Source organism: Acinonyx jubatus, chromosome A3 (assembly GCF_027475565.1).
Source record: "Acinonyx jubatus isolate Ajub_Pintada_27869175 chromosome A3, VMU_Ajub_asm_v1.0, whole genome shotgun sequence".
Lineage (NCBI taxonomy): Eukaryota > Metazoa > Chordata > Mammalia > Carnivora > Felidae > Acinonyx > Acinonyx jubatus.
Genome location: NC_069388.1, coordinates 8660976 through 8680992, shown reverse-complemented (window position 1 = coordinate 8680992; position 20017 = coordinate 8660976). Strand labels below are relative to the sequence as shown.

Below are 20017 nucleotides of genomic sequence, written 5' to 3'. Positions count from 1 at the left end.
GAAAAAGCTGCCCCAGAGAGACCGCCCCCCCCTCCCCCAACCGCTGGAAGATAGATGCGTTGTAAACTTCATTCCTGGTATTTCCTTGCCTGAAAATGCTTGCAGAAGTGATTAGGGCTGCTATTTGACCTTATGTGTTTGTTATCAATCCCAGAGAACAGATGATGCTGGCTTGCAAAATATGTTTATTTCAGCAGGTAAATTACAATGTAAATGCCTGGAAACCTGGACTCGCAAAAGACTTTCGAAACAATCTTCTTTCAAGTGTGTCTCTTCCTACATCATTCTTGCGCATGCCTAAGGCAGAAGAAAATGTAACAGAGGTCTTTCTAGAGCTAATTGAGAAGGGAGAGGGTATTTCCATGGGATCACGTTGGAGGCAGGCTATCAAATGGGTCTTAAACAGAAGCCTGTTCACAGAATGGCAGCTTCACAGAAAACAGCAGACGGCCAAAGTCAGGATTTTGTCATAGAGGAACCTCATTCTTGTTAATGGAGTCATTCAAGTGCGGCTCAACCGTGCAAGGCAGGAAAGCAAATACAAGTATGAGCCCTGCTTGTAACAAGACAGGCCTCTTCCTTGACTTGGCATTTCCATGGCCCTGAAGGCAGAGATTCCTTCTCTGCCTGCTTCTCCAGGCGGGCTATCTGGAACAAAGACACCAACCGGGACACTTGGGACACCTCGGAAAGCAATTTGGAGCAGTCCTAGCAAATAGCATTTGGGGGAAGGAGAAAAGCTCCCGTATATCTAATAATGTATAATATCCCATCGTTAAGGAGGCAAAAAGCAGAAATTTAACATTCTTGGGAGTTCCATTTCTGTGGAAAGACATGGCCCACATTTCTCATGCATTATGGGTCAGTATTTGACCATTTCCTCCTCTTATTTTCTTTCTCTCTTTTTAAAGTAAGCTCTACGCCCAACCTGGGGCTTAAACTCACCACCCTGAGATCAAGAGTCACATGCTCTACCGACTAAGACAGCCAGGCACCCCTCATTTTAGTTTTTAAAATTTAAAATAGGAGCAGTACATAATCTCATTATGTACTAAAAGACTCAAACAGTATAAAGTTCCGGTAAAAGAATCAAAAATTCCTCTTTCCCTTTATTTAACTCCACTAGCTTAGGAGCTTACTACAGAGAGCTAATAACTACTTTTAATAGTATGACACATATCTGTCCAGACATGTTCCATAAATATGCAAGTGTGTGTGTGTGTGTACATAAACTCTTTGTTTTAAATATATCACCAAAATCATATTTATAGACACCAGGACAACTTTTTGTTTAATCAAAGTATCTATCATGGGCAATTTTCTTTTCTTTTTTTTTTATCATGGGCAATTTTCTATAATAACATGGAGTTTTTTAAAAAAAATTACCTATACATTTTGGGGAGAAGGTAATACAGGCTTCCGATTGGGGGGAATTCAAATCAAAGGGTTTGTGGCGAAGAGAAAGTCCTCCTCCTCCCCCACAGAAAATCACTAACAGTTTTCAGTGTATCATTCCAGAAATAGTCTACACACAGATCAGCATATATATATATATATATATATATATATATATATATCAAACACACCTTTCTTTGTCTTTACCTTGCATTTTTCACTTAGATCTTTTGCAGAGCATTTCATGTTAAAAAAAATGCGCTCTTTAAATGGTGGCATAGTATTTCTCTGAGTGGTGTTCGTTAATGTATTTCACTTGTCCCTCTTGATGGACTTTGGGTGGATTTCAGTCTCTACTTCTGGAAACAGGGCTGTAATAAATACTCTAGTCTAGGGCACACCCTGTGATTCTTTGCTTAAACACACCCACTGCTTTCTGAAAGCAGCAGCTTTACTCCACACCTATCCTTAATTTTTAAAAAAATGTTTATTTTTGAGCGAGAGAAACACAGCGCAAGCAGGGGAGGGGCAGAGAGAGAGAGGGAGAGAGAGAATCCCAAGCAGGCTCTGTGCCCATAACAAGACACAGGGCTCAAACCCATGAACTATGAGACCATGACCTGAGCCGAAATCAAGAGTCCGATGCTTCACCACCTGAGCCACCCAGGCGCCCCCAACACCTGTCCTTAACTTGCCTTAACCCGAAGGAGTTCTTCTTTTTTTTGTAAGTGAGGGTTAAAAACAGAATGAATAAGCCATTAAAAATCTATTATGAACACGTGCCCTTTCATGTAGTTTTTAGTCTTTCGTCCAGCTTGAGAGAGGCTCATGAGGAAGAAAAAAAAAAAAGTCATGCTCCCTTTCAACCCCCCCCCCCCCCCCACCCCACCCAGAGGTCAGCCCTGCCAGATTCATTGCGTTCGCATCCCATGCCTGCTAGTTACAAATGCCGGCTACAGATTGTGTAATTCTGTCCCATCTACTGCTCTCATCGGGGGCTCAGAGCAGGATCACGGCTCACTCTTACAATTTAGGTAAAGCTTCCTGTTCTTTTTTGTGCGCAGGAGTGAAGCCTTGGGGATTTAGAACAAAGTGTGTCCTTGGAAAGAAGTGGGTGGGATTTTGTGTGCGCCATAGGTTGGGGAGGGACCTCCCCCTCCCGGGGGAGGAGTCTGATTTCATTATACAGTTGGAAACCTGGTGAAATCATGTATACAACTGAATCTTTTTGCTCAGCTAGTGAGGTCTTTTTGTTCTTTGTCTTGCAATGTGTACAGCAAATTTGTGTTACGCCTGGGAAGAAGGAAATTTGAGTTAAAGAGGAGGGCAGCTCCCTGCGCCTTGTAACAAGCAAGCTAATTGAAAGAGGAACTGGGCTTGCCAATGTTCAGAGCAGGAAAACCGAAGAAGTTACCATCCCCAAGTTAAAAATTACGTGGGGCTGGAGAATATAGCGCCTGCTGTATTTGTCATTGAAATTCACGATCTTGTTTGCTGTTTATCTTGAGGCGGGAGTGGGGGGTTGCGGGGGTGGGGGGGTGGGGGGGTGGGGGGAGCTCTCCTGCTGGTTAGAAAAAAGGAGGCTAGCTCCAGGAAGAAATGCTAGTAATAAGAAAGGGAGGGATTAGAAGCCCCAGAGAGAAAGGGAGGTGTAAATAATACGTGGGCATTTGACAATCAGCACAAAGAAATGGGAGACAAAGCCAAGTGCCTGATGCCCGAAAATCCTAAAAACTTAAGTGGGTAACCCAGATGCCGGAAAAATGTCCCAAAGAAAAAAAAGGAAAGCAAAGTCCCAGAAGATCTTTTTCCTCGGTGATGATGTTGTCCAATGGAGTCAATAAACATTGGTTTTGCCATGGTGCTCATGTGAGCAACGCTGGGTGCACAGGAACCAGCTGCCCCGATGCGTCTTCAAAAACGTTCTCCAGGACAGCTCGAGCCTTCTGATAGATGGGGTAAACCGGGGGAATAGAGTCCTTCCACCAAAAAGGAGATTGGGGCAGAGGGAGCACACAGTAGGGGCAGAATGATCTTTCTCCCCCAAGAGCCCAATCTATTTAGATCCTACATCCCTCGGCTCCTCTGTTTTCCTCCCAGAACTACCTTGAATGGAATTGCTTAGGAAAGAGGGAAAAGGCATTTTTAGTCAAAAGCGAAGGAGGACAAAGTTAAACTCCACCAACAATGGAAACTTCTTCCGGATTCTTCCGGAGGCTGCCTGGTGCACTGGAATGTGATGCTTCCAGACTGCAGGATTGCCCTCTTTACTGTCAGGTGAGAATAATAATAAGGTAACGTTTACAGAATACTTACATGGAATAATTTATACGCTGATCTATTTTATCCTCAGAACCAGATGGGGTCGTTATAGGTGTGTCCATTTTGCAGGTGAATGAGGGGTTGGCCAAATTATCAAGTAACTAGAAAATGGTACAGGCAGAATATAATTCGAGATCAAGGTTGACAGTTACCGAATTGTCAGCCAATGGCCGACTCTGATTCAATGCGCGTTTTTATAAATAAAGTTTTATTGGAACACAGCCATGCTCATTCGGGGGTACATCACCTGTGACTGGTCTTGAGCAACAGTGACAGAAACGCTGTGCCCCGCAAAGCTTAACACTTTGTCCGTTCCTTTACAGAAAAAATTTGCAGATCCTTGTTCTGGTTACTGGAGCCCGGGCGCTTAAGCCTGGATGTTTCCTTCTGCTCAAAATGCCTCTTTTTTTTTTTTTTTTTTTTTTAATGTGATGCTGAACAGGAAAAAGAAGCAGTAATAGTTATTGGAAAACTGAATCTGTTAGGGGCCCCAGAATATTAAAAACAAACAGACAAACAGTTCTTCCTTTATCCCTTTTTCATCTCAAACTTTTGTTGTTGTTGTTTTATTATTTTTTTTAATGTTTATTTATTTTTGAGAGGGGGAAGGGCAGAGAGAGAGGGAGACACAACATGGAAGGCAGGCTTCAGGCTCTGAGCCATCAGTCCAGAGCCTGATGCGGGGCTCAAACCCACCAACCATGAGATCATGCCCTGAGCAGAAGTCGGGTGCTTAACCTACGGAGCCACCCAGGCCCCGCCCCCCCAGGCCCCGCCCCCCCGCCTTTTTTCATCTCAAACTTTGAAAAGCCCTTAAATTCTAAATTTAAAACAGACCAAAAAAACCTTCATTGCCTTATCAGTTTAACGAAACTGCTTGTCTAAAGACCTAAATTTCTCGGGTAATTTCCAAAATAATGAAGAAACGGAATACAGTGTTTCAGGAGACATACATACATTTTTTCCCCCGGTGTATGTTATTTTCAAAACTACAAGTAGAATAAGTTGTTAAAGTAAGAGGCTACCAGATTTGATAGTAAGATACAGACTCTCGGCTTGTGAAGCTTTGGTTATAAATGTAAAACTTCTGTAACCAAAGGAGAATTGAACCCTAAGCGTATTTGGGGTTATTTTCTCTTCTTTCCTACTAAGACAAGTTGGAGATCTTGGAAATTGATCTGTATTGCCAGGTAGGCCACGATTTTGGTGTTGTCACAGTGGCTTAGTTTTTTCAAGGTCTCTAGGATTGATCAGTGTAGTGACATATCCAGGTTAAAAAAAAAAAAAGTTAGCAAACAAAATTCATGATAGTGTCTTCTGTGTCTCCCACATGCCAGGCACGGGACTAAAGTCCTGACTACGTGTTACCAAGTCCTCCTGATAACTCTACAAGGAAGGCATTTTTATTTTATTTTTTCGATGAGAACAATGAGGTCCTGGGGCATACCGTGTCCCAGCTAATGCATGGTGGGATGACCTCAAAGTCTTGACCCCAAATTCCATTCTCTTTCCCCTCCAAGAGGAGGTCTGTCATTGATTGTTCAACTAATCCTTTTGTTCAACTAATTCTTACCTACTTTGGGATCTACCGCGTGTCACGCCCTGTGCTCCATTCTGAGGATTTGGCAGTGAACAAATCAGACACCTAAGTCCAAACCAAGATATTTTCAGACGATGAGGGATGTCAGCAAGGGAAGGAAACCGGACAGATAGGATGGAGAGTGTCCGAGTTGGGTGTAGCAATGCGGGAGGGAGGGAGGTCAAGGAAGAGGCTTGGGTGATGGGTGGAGGCCACAAGGTAAAGACCTAGACCCGGGAAGAAAGTTCCAGGCAGAGAAGCAGCAGAGGCATGTTCCTTGAGATGGGAAGAAATGTAGCATGTTGGGAAGTTAAGTTGATTCTTTCCGGCTCTCGCCAACTGAACCATCATTACCAGCTGTCCAAGCTGGAAGGTCATAGGTGCTTTCAAGGAACAGGTTAGCGGAGAGTTTATCCTCAGTTCTAACAACTGTTATCTCCTTCCCCTCATCAGGCAGGGAAGTAAGGTGCTCCTCCTTTATTTATGACTGCAGATAATAATAATAGTTACCAGTTACCGAGGGCTGACTGCTTACCTGTGTCAATCTCACTTAATCTGCAAAACAACCAATGGAATATTTTAGAATGGTCTTAGAATAGGACGACGCTGCCCTGACAGGCTTAAGGGAATTGATTTCTAGAATTTACATGTTTATATCACATTTACATACGCCTGAAACTGCCTGGGGATGCTGCTGTGTGCTTAAGTTCACATTCACCCTCTTCCTACCTTACAGAGAGGTCTGCGCTCAGCATTGAGCTGGTAGATGGTGTAACGGTTTTCAAAGTAACAGGTTAAAGAAACCCTCCTCTTTTTTTTTTTTTTTTTAAGATTTATTTATTTTTGAGGAAGAGAGAGAGAGAGAGAGAGTCAAGCAGGGGAGGGGCAGAGAGAGAGACACCAAATCCAAGGCAGGTTCCAGGCTCTGAGCTGACAGCACAGAGCCCGATGCAGGGCTCAAACTCACAAACCACGAGACCATGACCTGAGCTGATGTCGGACACTTAACCAACTGAGCCACCCAGGCGCCCCAAAGAAACCGTCCTTTAATGATTAATCAAGGTGCCTAAATGTGGACATCCTATATTACTTTATCTTACATACATTTCTTTCTAAGGTGCATTCAGAACAGTCACAGAAGGGTAACAGTGTTGTTGGTTCTTAGAAATACAACTGGAATGTTTTCTAGAACCATCAAATATTTCAGCATACACTGGGGATAAAAACACCTGAATACCTCAGGATAAAAATGTGATATGGTTTTCTTTCATATTTAGTGAGTGCTATTCAATGGATTAGTTAAGAGTTATTTTATCAAATCATAGAATGAATTATGGATTCTAAGCACATACACTGACCACAGGTTTTTCTTTTCTTTTCTTTTTCCTAATTTTATTTTTTATTTTTAAAAATTTACATCCAAATTAGTTAGCATGTAGTGCAACAATGATTTCCGGAATTAACAAAACAAATGATTTCAGGAGTAGATTCCTTAGTGCCCCTTACCCATTTAGCCCATCTTCCCTCCCACAACCCCTCCCGTAACCTCAGTTTGTTCTCCATACTTATGAGTCTCTTCTGTTTCATCTCCCTCCCTGTTTTTATATTATTTTTGTCTCCCTTCCCTTCTGTTCATCTGTTTTGTCTCTCAAAGTCCTCATATGAGTGAAGTCATATGATTTCTCTGACTGACTAATTTCACTTAGCATAATACCCTCCAGGTTCATCCACGTGGTTGCACATGGCAAGATTTCATTCTTTTTGATTGCCGAGTAATACTCCATTGTATATATAGACCACATCTTCTTTATCCATTCATCTGTCGATGGACATTTGGGCTCTTTCCATACTTTGGCCATTGTTGATCGTGCTGCTATAAACATGGGGGTGCATGTGTCCCTTCAAAACAGCACCCCTGTATCCCGTGGATAAATGCCTAGTAGTGCAATTGCTGGGTCGTAGGGTAGTTCTATTTTTAGTTTTTTGAGGAACCTCCATACTGTTTTCCAGAGTGGCTGCACCAGCTTGCATTGCCACCAACAATACAAAAGAGATCCTCTTTCTCCGCATCCTCGCCAACATCTGTTGTTGCCTGCATTGTTAATGTTGGCCATTCTGACAGATGTGAGGTGGTATCTCATTGTGGTTTTGATCTGTATTTCCCTGATGATGAGTGATGGGGAGCATTTTTTCATGTGCCAGTTGGCCATCTGGATGTCTTCTTTGGAGAAGTGTCTATTCATGTCTTTTGCCTATTTCTTCACTGGATTATTTGTGTTTTGGGTATTGAGTTTTGATAGGTTCCTTATAGATTTTGGATACTCACCCTTTATCTGATATGTCATTTGCAAATATCTTCCCCCATTCTGTCGGTTGCCTTTTAGTTTTGCTAATCGTTTCCTTCGCTGTGTGCAGAAGCTTTTTATTTTGATGAGGTCCCGTAGTTCAGTTTTGCTTTTGTTTCCCAGGTTTTTCTTTTCTTTTCTTCTCTTTTCTTTTCTTTATTTCTTTTTTTTTAACAAAATATTTACTATTTTCCTACTAAAAATATGAACTCGCTTGAATTGTAATAAAATTTAAGATGTCTACTTAAAAACATGCAAGAGGGGCACTTGGGTGGCTCAGTTTGTAGAGCATGCAACTTTATCTAGATCTTGGAGCCTGAGCTGAGTTTGAACCCCACATTTTTTTATATACAAAAAATATATGCAAGAGGGACTCAGTCAATTAAGCGCCTGACTTCGGTTCAGGTCATGGTCTCACAGTTTGTGAGTTCAAGCCCCGTGTCGGGCTCTGTACTGATAGCTTAGAGCCTGGAGCCTCCTTCGGGTTCTGTGTCTCCCTCTCTCTCTGCCCCTTGCCTGCTCATGCTCTGTCTGTGTCTCTCTCAAAAATAAATAAACATTAAAAAAAATTGAAAAAATATGCAAGGCACTAGGTATTTTGTCCTCAAAATTATGTAAGAGAAAAAAAAAGATCATTAGTTTAGCATACCCTGGTTGTTGTCTACCTAATCATAATTGCTAATTATTTTCTTTGCAGATAAAACTCAAATTTACATGCACACACATGCATATATATTTAGTTTGATTTTTTTCAACTGCTGTGTACTTCAGGAAAAGTTGAAACCTCAACAATTCCAAGGGATGGAGTTTTGACTGGTCATTATGAGTGGTTCTCAATTCTGGGCATAAGGTCAGCTTTTCTTCAGAGCTTTTAAAAATTGTCAATGCCTGGATCTCACCCCCAGCTATTGTGATTAAAGGAGTCTAATCAGTTAAGAGAATTTTCTTTTTTTTTTTTTCCTTTCTTTTAATGTTTATTTATTTTTGAGAGAGAGAGAGACAGAGTGGGAGTGGGGGAGAGGCAGAGAGAGAAAGAGAGAGAGGGAGAGAGAGAGACAGAATCTAGAGCAGGCTCCAGGCTCCGAGCTGCCAGCACAGAGCCCAACATGGCCCTCGAACCCATGAACCTCGAGACCATGACCTGAGCTGAAGTCAGACAGTTAACCAACTGAGCCACCCAGGCTCCCTCAAGATAACTTTATTTCTGTTGGTAATAACAGGTTCAAGAATTATGTAATGTAATGATCACCAATGAGCTGGATAAAGTAAACAGGCTGGGGGGTATATCTCTGGGAAAGTTATCCCTGCTCTTGAAAAGGTAAACAAGGGAAGGAATGTTCAATTTTCAGATTTTCTTTAGATGAATAGATGCCAGCTGCACTGTGGCCGCCTTTTTGTGGCTATGAGGGGCAAATCTGAAGTTCAAAGCCAATACACTGAGGTGGGCAGAATGAGAAGATCCAAAGAACTTGGGACTACAGCCATTGAATCAACCTACCCTGAAGGTGCCCTATCAAGGAGGACATTTATCGTATCTTTAGGTGGATTCTCTGTTTCCTGAAGGTCTACCCGTTTTCAATTTTACAAAATAAGGAAACTGGAACACAGGTTAAGCTATTTGTTTACAGTTGCATGCCTGGAAATTGGCAAAGCCAGGGCTTGAATTTGTCCGACTCTATCTCCTGTGCTTTTGATGAGTAGAGTATAAATAGGGATTAGCAAATTATGGCTTGTGGGCCAAATCCCATCCACGGCCTGTTTTTATAAAAAAATAAGTTGTACTGGAACAGTCAGACCCAGTTAGTTCACGCATTATCTATGGCTGCTTCTCTCCTATTCCAGCAGAGTTGAGTAGTAGTGAGAGATGTTATATGGCCTGTAAAGCCTAAAATATTTACTTTCCAGCTCTTTTCAAAAACGTTTGCCGACCCCTGCTGGTCTAAGCCAATCACGGTAATCGTATCTGTATCTGTGATTGTATAGGGATGACTGTATGATCCAGTTTGGGCCAATGAGATTTAAGCAAAATTCGGCTGGGGGCGGGTGGTACCTTGGAGAAAGATGTTCCCCATCCCACCCTCCCATAGAAAGAAGTGTGCAGGAAGGCAGTCACCTCCCTGGCTGCTGCCCTGCCTCTGAGTCAGAATAAGATGATTGGAGCTGAGGCAGCCATCTTGAAACCACAAAGGGAGTATAAAATACATGGGAGATGGTGGAGAAGGAACCAAGAGGCTAAGTATTTGATGACACTGCTAGTCCCATGCAATGCTGCACAATGCTCGAACTCCTTACCTCCAGATTTTGTATTTGTTAGACCAGAATTTGTCTCTATTTGCAGGCTGTCCCATTACTTGTGACTGCATCGGTCCCCCCGATACAAACTTTATGTCTGAAATTACTGCCCTTATTTTACACTTATGAAACCCAAAGCTCAGGGAGGGAAAAGGACTTGCCTACGGTGTGTGCATCAAATGAAGTTTGTCTTCCTCCGATGACTCTCCCTGTTCCAGCGCCCTTCATAGTAACACACAAACTCTCGGCACTTGGGGCTTGGTTTGTCTATGTGAAAATTCTGTAACCAGAGGGGAATGAACACTACAGCAAATGGAGTCCCCTACCCTACAGTGATTTCTTCTCTTTCTTCTTCTCTGCTAACAGAAACCGAGTTTACTTTGGGCACCAATGTACCCAGCTCCAAGGGTTGAAGGATATTCGGTCTAAGCCAGTCATGGCTTTCCTCCTTTGCGGGAAGTTTTACCCTCTAGGTGATCTGATTCCAGGCTGGGTCTGGGTGATGCATGAGAGTCTGCCTTTCTCATGAGTTCTCAGGTGATGCCAATGCTTCTGTTCCATAGAACACGTGTTGACTGACACTATTCTGTCCTAGAGGTGACAAACTTTTTCTGTAGAGGGCCAGATAGCAAATATTTTAGGCTTCGTGGGCCATGCGGCTTCTGTGGCAACTAGTCAATTCTGCTATTGCAGCAGCTTGAAAGAAGCCACAGGAAACACATAAATAAGTGGCTGGGGCTGTGTTCCAATAAAACTTTATTTATGAAACCAGGTGATGGGCCAGATTTAACTTGTGGGCCATAGTTTGCTGGCCCCTGGCTTAGATTAGTCATCTCCTGGTGCCCGTGCTTGCTCTCTGAACTGCTCAGCTGACTGATAGCTGAACCAATAGGGATTCTCTTAGGAAGGAAGACACGGGTGATGGCTATTGGGTACCAGGGAAACGGTTGCGATCTAACCGAATTTGACATGGAACGATTCCTAGGTTATTTCTGGCAGAGGCGAGCGTTTCCACACGACCTAGCTACAGGTTACCATAAAATCCAGTCTGTCCAAATTTTGCGACCCTTATAACCAAACACTGATCAGCAAAGCGCGCGCAAAACAGTTTATACAACGTGTTGTGGAAGCTCCATAAAGCCTCAGCACTCCATTCCTTCAGGGGCCCTGGTCGTACCTTAAATGAAAGGTTCACGCAAGGCAGGCATAACAGTACATCAAAAGCAGGATTCTGTGCTGTCTGCTTGGCATGATGCGGTCAGAAATCCTCCTGTCCAGTGGCTGGACACAGGCTCAATTGGGGAAGGAGAGGGGAAGGGTAGTGGTGGGTAAAGGGTGGATTGTTGTAGCCTATGAAGCATGCTAGTCGGCTCACATGTCTTGAATACCTTTAATTTCACCAATGCAAATAAATACACGTCTTTCTTCCCCCCTCTTGCAAATCTATTTCTAATGTCAGTGTGCTCATGCTAGTTGTCATCAGTCCCTAGTTTCATCAATAAAAACCCTATTTCTGGGGCGCCTGGGTGGCTCAGTCGGTTGAGCGTCAGACTTCAGCTCAGGTCATGATCTTGAGGTTCCTGAGTTCGAGCCCCGTATGGGGTTTTGTGCTGACAGCCCAGAGCCTGGAGCCTGCTTCGGATTCTGTGTCTCCCTCTCTCTCTGCCCCTCCCCCACTCACGCTCTGTCTCCCTCTCTCTCTGTCTCTCTCAAAAGTAAAATAAACATTAAAAAAATTAAAACAAAAAACCCCAAATACCCCATTTCTGAATTGCAAAAAGCACCTGTCATAGCTGCTGCTGGAGCGTGGTCCTTTCTGCCTTGGTGTTTGCCAGCTATCCCCAAACGATGCATTCTTGCTCGCCAGTTAGCTAACCACACTCCTGCTGAGTTTCAACTAACTGGACTTTGTGGACAGCTTATTGCACTGATCATACTGAAGTATTTCTCAAGTACAGACTGTGTAATGAAAGGTAACCACCTGTGTCTGCTACAGGACTCATTGCGGGAAGAGAGAGGATACATTTGAGAGGATACATTTAAAGTCATTTCGTTTTGTGAACTTTCAGCCCCGTGGCCTCCCGCGCTTATGTAAGTTTCTCACTTTCCGAGGTGCAGGTACAGATAAGGAAAATGCAGCATAGACGGAATAAAAAAATTTATCCCAGCCTCTGCCGTCAGTGAACCCGGGTTCAAACCTAGTCTGTCGCTTACTAGCTGTGTGCACCTAGGTAAAGTTGCAAATGCGCTCAAGGGGTGCCCTCGGGTAGAATATAGTGCTCTACGTTTTGCTCTCTGGAGGCCAAAGCGATGGCCTCATCCATAAAATGGGTGTAACGGTGATCGTGGCAATTAAGGAAGCCGGGCATGGGAACCAGCCCAGCACCCACGCATAGCGAGCTCTCTCCGTAACTTGTCTGCCGGTACCTAATTCTTCATTGGTTTTCAGATAAGATCCAGAGCTGAAGGCATCTTCCTGAAGACAGAGGCGGAGCCAGTGAAAATAATAGCCACATGGTAGTTCCGCCCACACAAAAGTCATATTCCAGGGGTTTGGGTGAGTCTTTTAGCTTAGGTTTTTCTAGAAAGTGAAGACCAGCTATCAGAGGTTCACGTTTTGCATTTGGAGGAGAAAGCTGGAACAATATCTAACGTGGCGTTTGGCCGCTATAGACGGAGTCAGATCGAAAAGCCAGTCATCAGAGTTCTTGGTCTTCTGTGTCCAGCAGAGAAAGTTCCGAGATTATGTGTCTGCGTCAGGTAGAGTGTGTTTATCGTTTTTGTCTTTCCTCCACCATCTGAACCCGTTTCCTAAACCTGGGGAGTTGTTCCCCTTTGATTTTTGGAAAGCAGAACCCACCTATCACGGCAGGAGGGAAAAATGTAGATCGATTCCCAGCGCTCCTTGCAGCCAGGGTGTGGACACATGGCCTAGGGCTTGCCAATCAGAGGCAGCTGCCCCAGACTTTGGTTTGGAACCCAGCGATGCCAAGAAGGATGGGCTGGGTGGAGCCCGCATTAGTGACTTGTGACGCTAACATTCCTTCATCCTTGGTGGCCTTGACTGTGGTTCTCCCAGCAGAACCCGACGTCCACAACCGGTGTGGGTGGTGGGTCTGGTGCAGACAGCAGGGTTTAGGCCGGGGGCTGGCAAACTTTTCTGGGAAAGGGCCAGATAGATATTTGAGGCTTTGCTAGGCAAGACGCAATATCAGGCTGATGATGCAGATACTTACACAACCATTTAAAAATGTAAAACCATTCATAGCTCATGGGCCCTTAGACAATATGGCAGCCCGATTCGGTCCATGGCTATAGTCGGCTGGCCCCTGATCTGGAGCCCTGAGAGGACATCAGTGCTGTTTTCACAAGATCATGTCAGTGTGGCTCCAGACGTAATTCCCAGCTGCCCCAGGAAAAGGACCTTTGCAGATGTAATCCACTTAAGATGAGGTGATACCGGACTGGGGGAGGGGGTTCTAATTCAGTGACTGGTATCCTTAGAAGAAGAAGGAAATTCAGGGCCGCCCGGGTGGCTCAGTCGGTTAACTGTCTGACTCCGGCTCAGGTCAGGATCTCGCGGTTCGTGGGTTCAAGCCCCGCGTCGGGCTCTGTGCTGACAGCTCGGAGCCTGGAGCCTGCTTCGGGTTCTCTGGATTCTGTGTCTCCCTCTCTCTCTCTCTCTCTGCCCCTCCCCAGCTAAGAAACAAGGGGGAAATGCTATGGAAGATGGAGACAGAGATTAAAGTGATGTAGCCATAAGCCAAGGAAGCCAAGGTCTCCCTCTCAGAACCTACAGAAAGAAACAACCCACAGCAGCGCAGTGGGCTGGGGCCCAAAGGCAAAATGCTCTTTGCTGTTTCCACCCTCATTGTTCCACAAGCTGAAGTGGGTTTCCAGGGAAGGTATGACGTGTGAAATTCAACTACCTGAAAGAAAAGCTGCCTTGGGAAGCTGAATGCTAAAGGCATTTGTAAAAATGTAAAAACAAAGTCACTCTACTTGCTAAATTTGGGGGCAGGGGTGGAAATAGTTAATTTTCATGAAAATACGTTATTGATGTTAATATGTAAGATGTTATTTATTTATTTATTTATAATGAACACTTATTCATTTTTGAGAGTGAGAGAGACAAGAGTGTGAGTGGGGGAGGGGCAGAGAGAGAGGGAGACACAAAATCGGAAGCAGACTCCAGGCTCCGAGCTGTCAGCACAGAGCCTGGCACAGGGTTTGAACTCACGGATGGTGAGATCATGACCTGAGCCAAAGTCGGATGCTCAACCAACTGAGCCACCCGGGGGCTCCTGTTATTGTTATTTTAAAATGATTTTAAAAAATTAACATTTCAAAAATGTCTCAGATTTGGTTTTGAGCAGGTAAACATAAATAGGTCTAACTTGCGTAGATAAAAGCTCCTTGGGGTTATCCGTGATTCTGAAGGGGGTTCAGGGGTCCTGAGACCAAAACATTTGAGAACTGTTGGCTTAGGGCAATGTCTTGCCTCCTTTCTTGGACATTTTACTGAAGGGAGACGATTTCCTGTCATTTCCCACAAAGCAAGAAAAAAAAAATTGTTAAGAGGGCAGGCTTGGGATTCTGAAGGCTTGAGTCTAAAACTTTCTTCCAGAGCACGCAAAGCTGGTGATACGAAATCAGTGGCTTAAACCCTCGGAGCCTCGGTTTTCTCGTCTGTGAAGTGGGTATCATAAGACCCACCTTTTAGGGGAGTTCTAAAGATTAAAAGTCCTCCCTGACTGTGAGCTCAGTAGAAAGCCCTGTTCTGTGGAAGAAGGGGGTGGCCCAGACCAGCACTTTTGAGACTTTAAAGTGCACACAGATCACCTGCAGATCTTGTTAAATGCACATTCTATTTCCTTTCAATATCTATCATGATCAGACTGGCCATTTCCTTTTATTATTTGATTCGTTGACTGTCTTCTGCATTCAAATGCAAGTACCCATGCAGAGCTCGAGTCATGTCCGTCTTGGTCAGGGGCTCATAAACTACAGCTTGTGGTCCAGATTTGGCCTCTTGTCTCCTTTTTTGTAAATGAAGTTTTATTACAACACAGACCTGTTCGTTCTTTCCTGCTTTTGCTCTCTAACAGCGAAGGAGAAGAGTGATAGCGACTGTATTGTTCACAGAGTGAAGATATTTACCCTTTCCGCGGCGCCTGGGCGGCTCAGTCGGTTAAGCATCCGACTTGGGCTCAGCTCATGATCTCACTGCTCGTGAGTTCGAGCCCTGCTTCCAGCTCTGTGCTGACAGCTTAGAGCCTGGAGCCTGCTTCCGATTCTGTGTCTCTCTCCCTGTTCCTCCCCTGCTCGTGCTTCTCCCCCATCTCTAATATAAAATAAAATAAAATAAAAAATTTAAAACAAGAGATATCTACCCTTTTCAGAAAACCTGTGCTGACCTTGGCTGTCGTCAGCTGCTCTAGTACAGTCTGGCCATAGTGGACACTCAGCAAATACTTACTGAGCATGTATTAAGTACGCTTTACAGGTATCATCCCATTTAATCCTCCGTGAGGCAGATGCCAGTAAGGGTCCACAAGCCTGAAATTCCAAAAGCTGTGTATACTTTTAAAAAACAACTTTGGCAGCAAAGTGAGCTGACCTCCCTCATCTGGCTACAGAACACGACTTGAATGAAGGTGAGGCTGTTGACCGTGGGCATCCATTCTCCCGAAGTCAGTCTTTGCAGGTTTCTCTGCAGACTTGTGGATGAGGCAGATCCCCGGGCCCCGGCCGGAGATCCTGTGTAACAGGGCCGAAGCCCCACCTTACCTTTTTAAAACCTGAAAATTCTGAATTCCAAATCCTTTTCGGCGCCGAGGATTTGGATGAGAGATTTGGACGTGTACTTTCCCTTATTTTAAGGCTGAGGAACTCAGAGGCTGAATAACAGTGCTCGCGTGTGGCAGAGCCCGGCTTTGAATCCCGGAATCCCATCCCTAGGATGCATCCGTAACCGGGAGGCTATCTTAAAAGAGGCGGGTGCTGGTGCTCGTCGACTGGTTGAATTAACCAGTAAATGCAGCTGACTGAGCCTTGTTCCAAACCCTGGGCTGTTTACCTGCTGCTGGAGAGACTCCTGCTTTTTCCGGGAAAGAACATCTTTCCAGGCCAAGCGCTGCCGCTGTAAATGTGCATGCGAAACACGCACGCATGCACGCTTGCGCACACACACGCGCACGCACGCTCATGCACGCGTGCAACACATTCACGCACACCCCCACACGCATGTGTGCACACACATGCACGCGTGCACACATTTTCATGCACACACCCACACACGCACGCGCATGCGCACACACATGCTTGCACTCACACGCACACATGCATACGTGCAACAAATTCACGCACACCCCTACACGCATGTGTGCACACACATGCACGCATGCACACATTTTCATGCACACACCCACACACGCACACGCGCACACACATGCTTGCACTCACACGCACACATGCACGCACACACACTCATGCACGCGTGCAACACATTCACGCACACCCCTACACGCATGTGTGCACACACATGCACGCGTGCACACATTTTCATGCACACACCCACACACGCACGCGCATGCGCACACACATGCTTGCACTCACACGCACACATGCACGCACACACACTCATGCACACGTGCAACAAATTCACGCACACCCCTACACGCATGTGTGCACACACATGCACGCATGCACACATTTTCATGCACACACCCACACACGCACACGCGCACACACATGCTTGCACTCACACGCACACACGCACGCACACACTCATGAACGCGTGCACACACTCATGCACGCGTGCAACACATTCACGCACACCCCTACACGCATGTGTGCACACACATGCACGTGTGCACACATTTTCATGCACACACCCACACATGCACGCGCATGCGCACACACACGCTTGCACACATGCACGCACACACACTCATGCACGCGTGCGCGCACACACACATGCACACACACAGACACACCAAGACTCAGAAAGGAGCTCTATGCTACTATATTTCCTAGAGCCTTGTGGCTGCCTGTTTCCAGCAATCTCATCTTTATGGATCAGGTGACAAAACCCACTAGGTACCAGGCGGGGGAAAGAAAACAGACGCTTTTCTAGCCAGGCAGCGTTGAGCCGAGCAGTTTGTCATTGTGGTTAAACCTCTTCTGCCTCCATCAGGGCACGGCACCTTGTAAAAAAAACAAAAACTATTACTGCTTTCTCTCTCTGGGTTCAGGGGCTGCCCTGGTCCTGAAAACTCAAAGCCACGGCCAACAGGAAGAGTGTAATTTGTCTGTTGGGTACTCAGCCTGGAATAGGGCAATGGGGTATATAGTAATGCTGTTTCCAAAGCGTGAAAGCGTTATTTCCTCTAGTCGAGAGAGGAAGTGAGCCCTCCCCTTGCGCGCTTGAAAGCTTCCTTGAGAAGATGTGAAGTTGCCTCTAGAAGGCAGTGGAAAATTAATGTGGTTCTAAGTGAGCCAGAGTGCCTTCAAAAAAGGCTTGGAGGCGTGAGATGGGCTATATAGCTTCACAGAGGCTGATGTTGATTAAAACATGGTTATAGACAGGTGACTACTATAGGATTTCCTTAAAAAGGCATGTATCTGCGTGCGTGTGTGTGTGTGTGTGCGCGTGTGTGTGTTTCCGTAAAAATATAGAAAAAAGAATAGGAAAAATACACTCCCCGTTAACACAGGAAGTAGATGAGAAGCAGGCGGGGGCGGAGGAAGGTGTGTGTGTCAGAGAGAGAGGAGGGCAACTTTCTATTTTCACTCGTATATATTGCAATATTCTTCCTTTGGTTGTGGACTCTAAAAAAAAACAGATAAAATTAACTTGCAACAACAAACAAATAAGAAGCCCTCAAGGAATCAGCTTTATAATAATCAGAAAGCCCTATAGCTTCTAAGAATTAGAAAGCCCCAGGCACGATGACTTCCTGGTTTGGGCATTCCTAGTTACATCATGTTTGGAAACTTGACAGAATTCTACCTTGTCCCTAGACGGTAGATTACTTAAAACGGTTATCGGCACTTCCTTGTTGAACAAAAGGGACACATTCGGTTCCCTCGCTCTCTGTCCTCTCTCCCTCTCTCGTACTCGGCTTAAAGTTATTAACCTTCTTTTTTTGAGAAATAAGAAGCATCTAAAATGGTGGATGGTTTTTATAATGTATCTTTCAGAATATACATCCTACTCGCTTAAGGCCTCCAATTATATCTTTGCGGATATAATTCTGCAAATAATATAAATCCGATATAAAATCGGATCTCTTTCAAAGACCAAGACAGGGAGGCAGTAGATCCTGGAGGGGCCTTTAGATTAGGCACAAAAATATTTGGCCTTTGGTTAACCTGCTGTAAAGCAACCTGTTTGCCTTGTCACTTTCAGATGGTCATTTCGTAGAAGTTTCGCTAGATTGTTTGTGGCTTTTTTTTTTTTTTTGGGTTGTCTGTTACTTTTGTCTGATTTATTCCTCATAAATCTGTTAAATAGAAAATAGGAGGTGGGTGAGGAGCCTGGGGAGGGTGGGATGGTGAAAGGGAGGAGCACACCCACCGCTATTTGCAAGATATCAGGAACTCAACACAAGGTGGCTGGTGACAAGCCCCGGGTTGAGAAGCGTTTCCAGCTTGCGGGTCTGAAACTGGCGTCTCGCGGGGGAACAGCATGCTTCATTACTGGAGCTTTAATCGTCAGCGCTGGAAGAATAAATGACCAGCATGGGTGGATCTTGATTAGGATTTGTGGAGCGGACACATTATTCTCTCAAGGCTGGGATTTCTAACTATATAGGATGCACCACTGGTCGGAAAAAGTTTGTCCGTGTCCCTCGGGTTTCCAGACTTACAGAATAGTACCAGAAAAGCTTATTTGCACCCAGGTTTTGGCACATGCTTCTATTAAATGAGAATCTTGCACGAAACTTTGCTTTTATTCATCAAATGAGATGAAGATGTCCTTTGAAATGATCTTAATATTAGATTTGGTTGCTTTTTCCAAGCATTATTCTCCTATTATTTCTTTAAAAAATTTTTTTTAACGTTTATTTATTATTGAGAGACAGAGAGATACAGAGCGTGAGCAGGAGAGGGGTAGAGAGAGGGAGACACAGAATCGGAAGCAGGCTCCAGGCTGCGAGCTGTCAGCACAGAGCCTGACGCGGGGCTCGAACTCACAAACTGTGAGATCAAGACCTGAGCCGAAGTCGGTCACCCAACCCACTGAGCCACCCAGGCGCCCCTCTTTTTTTTTTTTAATTTTTAAAAGTTTATTTATTTTGGAGAGAGAGAGACAGAGTGTGAGCGGGGGAGGGGCAGAGAGAGGAAGACACAGAATCCCAAGCAGGCTCCAGGCTCTGAGCTGTCAGCACAGAGCCAGATGTGAGGCTCGACCTCACAGACCACGAGACCGTGACCTGAGCCGAAGTCGGAAGCTTAGCCGACTCAGCCACCCAGGCGCCCCTCCTATTATTTCTTATTGGATCATCATAGCAACCCGGAGGTGGTCAGAGTTAGCAACCTACACGCCATAGAAACTAAACTCATGCATGTAAACCATTGGCCAGAGAGCAGTTAGAATTCCCAATCTCTTTTGCTCAACACTTTCAGTAAAGAAAGGCATACATTTTTTTTTTTTTTTTTATCGGATGTTATGCAGGTGGAGTTAGGCACCTCCAGGGTTCCTCTCATGCTAAAGGTTCTGGAAAAGTCCCAAGAGCACACTAAAATCCAAAGAAGAGGTTTACCGAAGCATGAGTCACCCTAAAACACCTACTTCGGACTTTGAGGAAGGGACTCATTTTCCCTCTGTCGTCAGGTACACAGCGGCACCGTTTGCAAAGCCCCGCCAGCAGCTTGTCTGTTTATACTTTGTTTATTACCCTAGGTGGCTGTACAGCTGTGGATTTTTGAGGACCGCACGAGGCTGCTGTGAGTTAATAATCCCAGAGAACCGCAGGCTCTCTTTTCCTCCAGGGGTGTGGCCCTTCGTTTACAGAAAGGAAGGCTGAATCACAGAATGGAAAACGGTGACACATAGCCCATCTCCAGCAGAGCGGGA

At 45.0% G+C, this 20017-nt stretch overlaps 1 long non-coding RNA gene across 1 annotated transcript; it reads left to right on the top strand.

The window, feature by feature from the left end:
• Positions 1-2319: 2319 nt before the first annotated feature.
• On the top strand, positions 2320-20015 carry LOC128311087 (uncharacterized). The gene is made up of 3 exons (XR_008289037.1): positions 2320-2429; positions 3496-3672; positions 19844-20015. It is a non-coding gene; the product is annotated as an uncharacterized LOC128311087 (long non-coding RNA).
• The last annotated feature ends 2 nt before the right edge of the window (positions 20016-20017 follow it).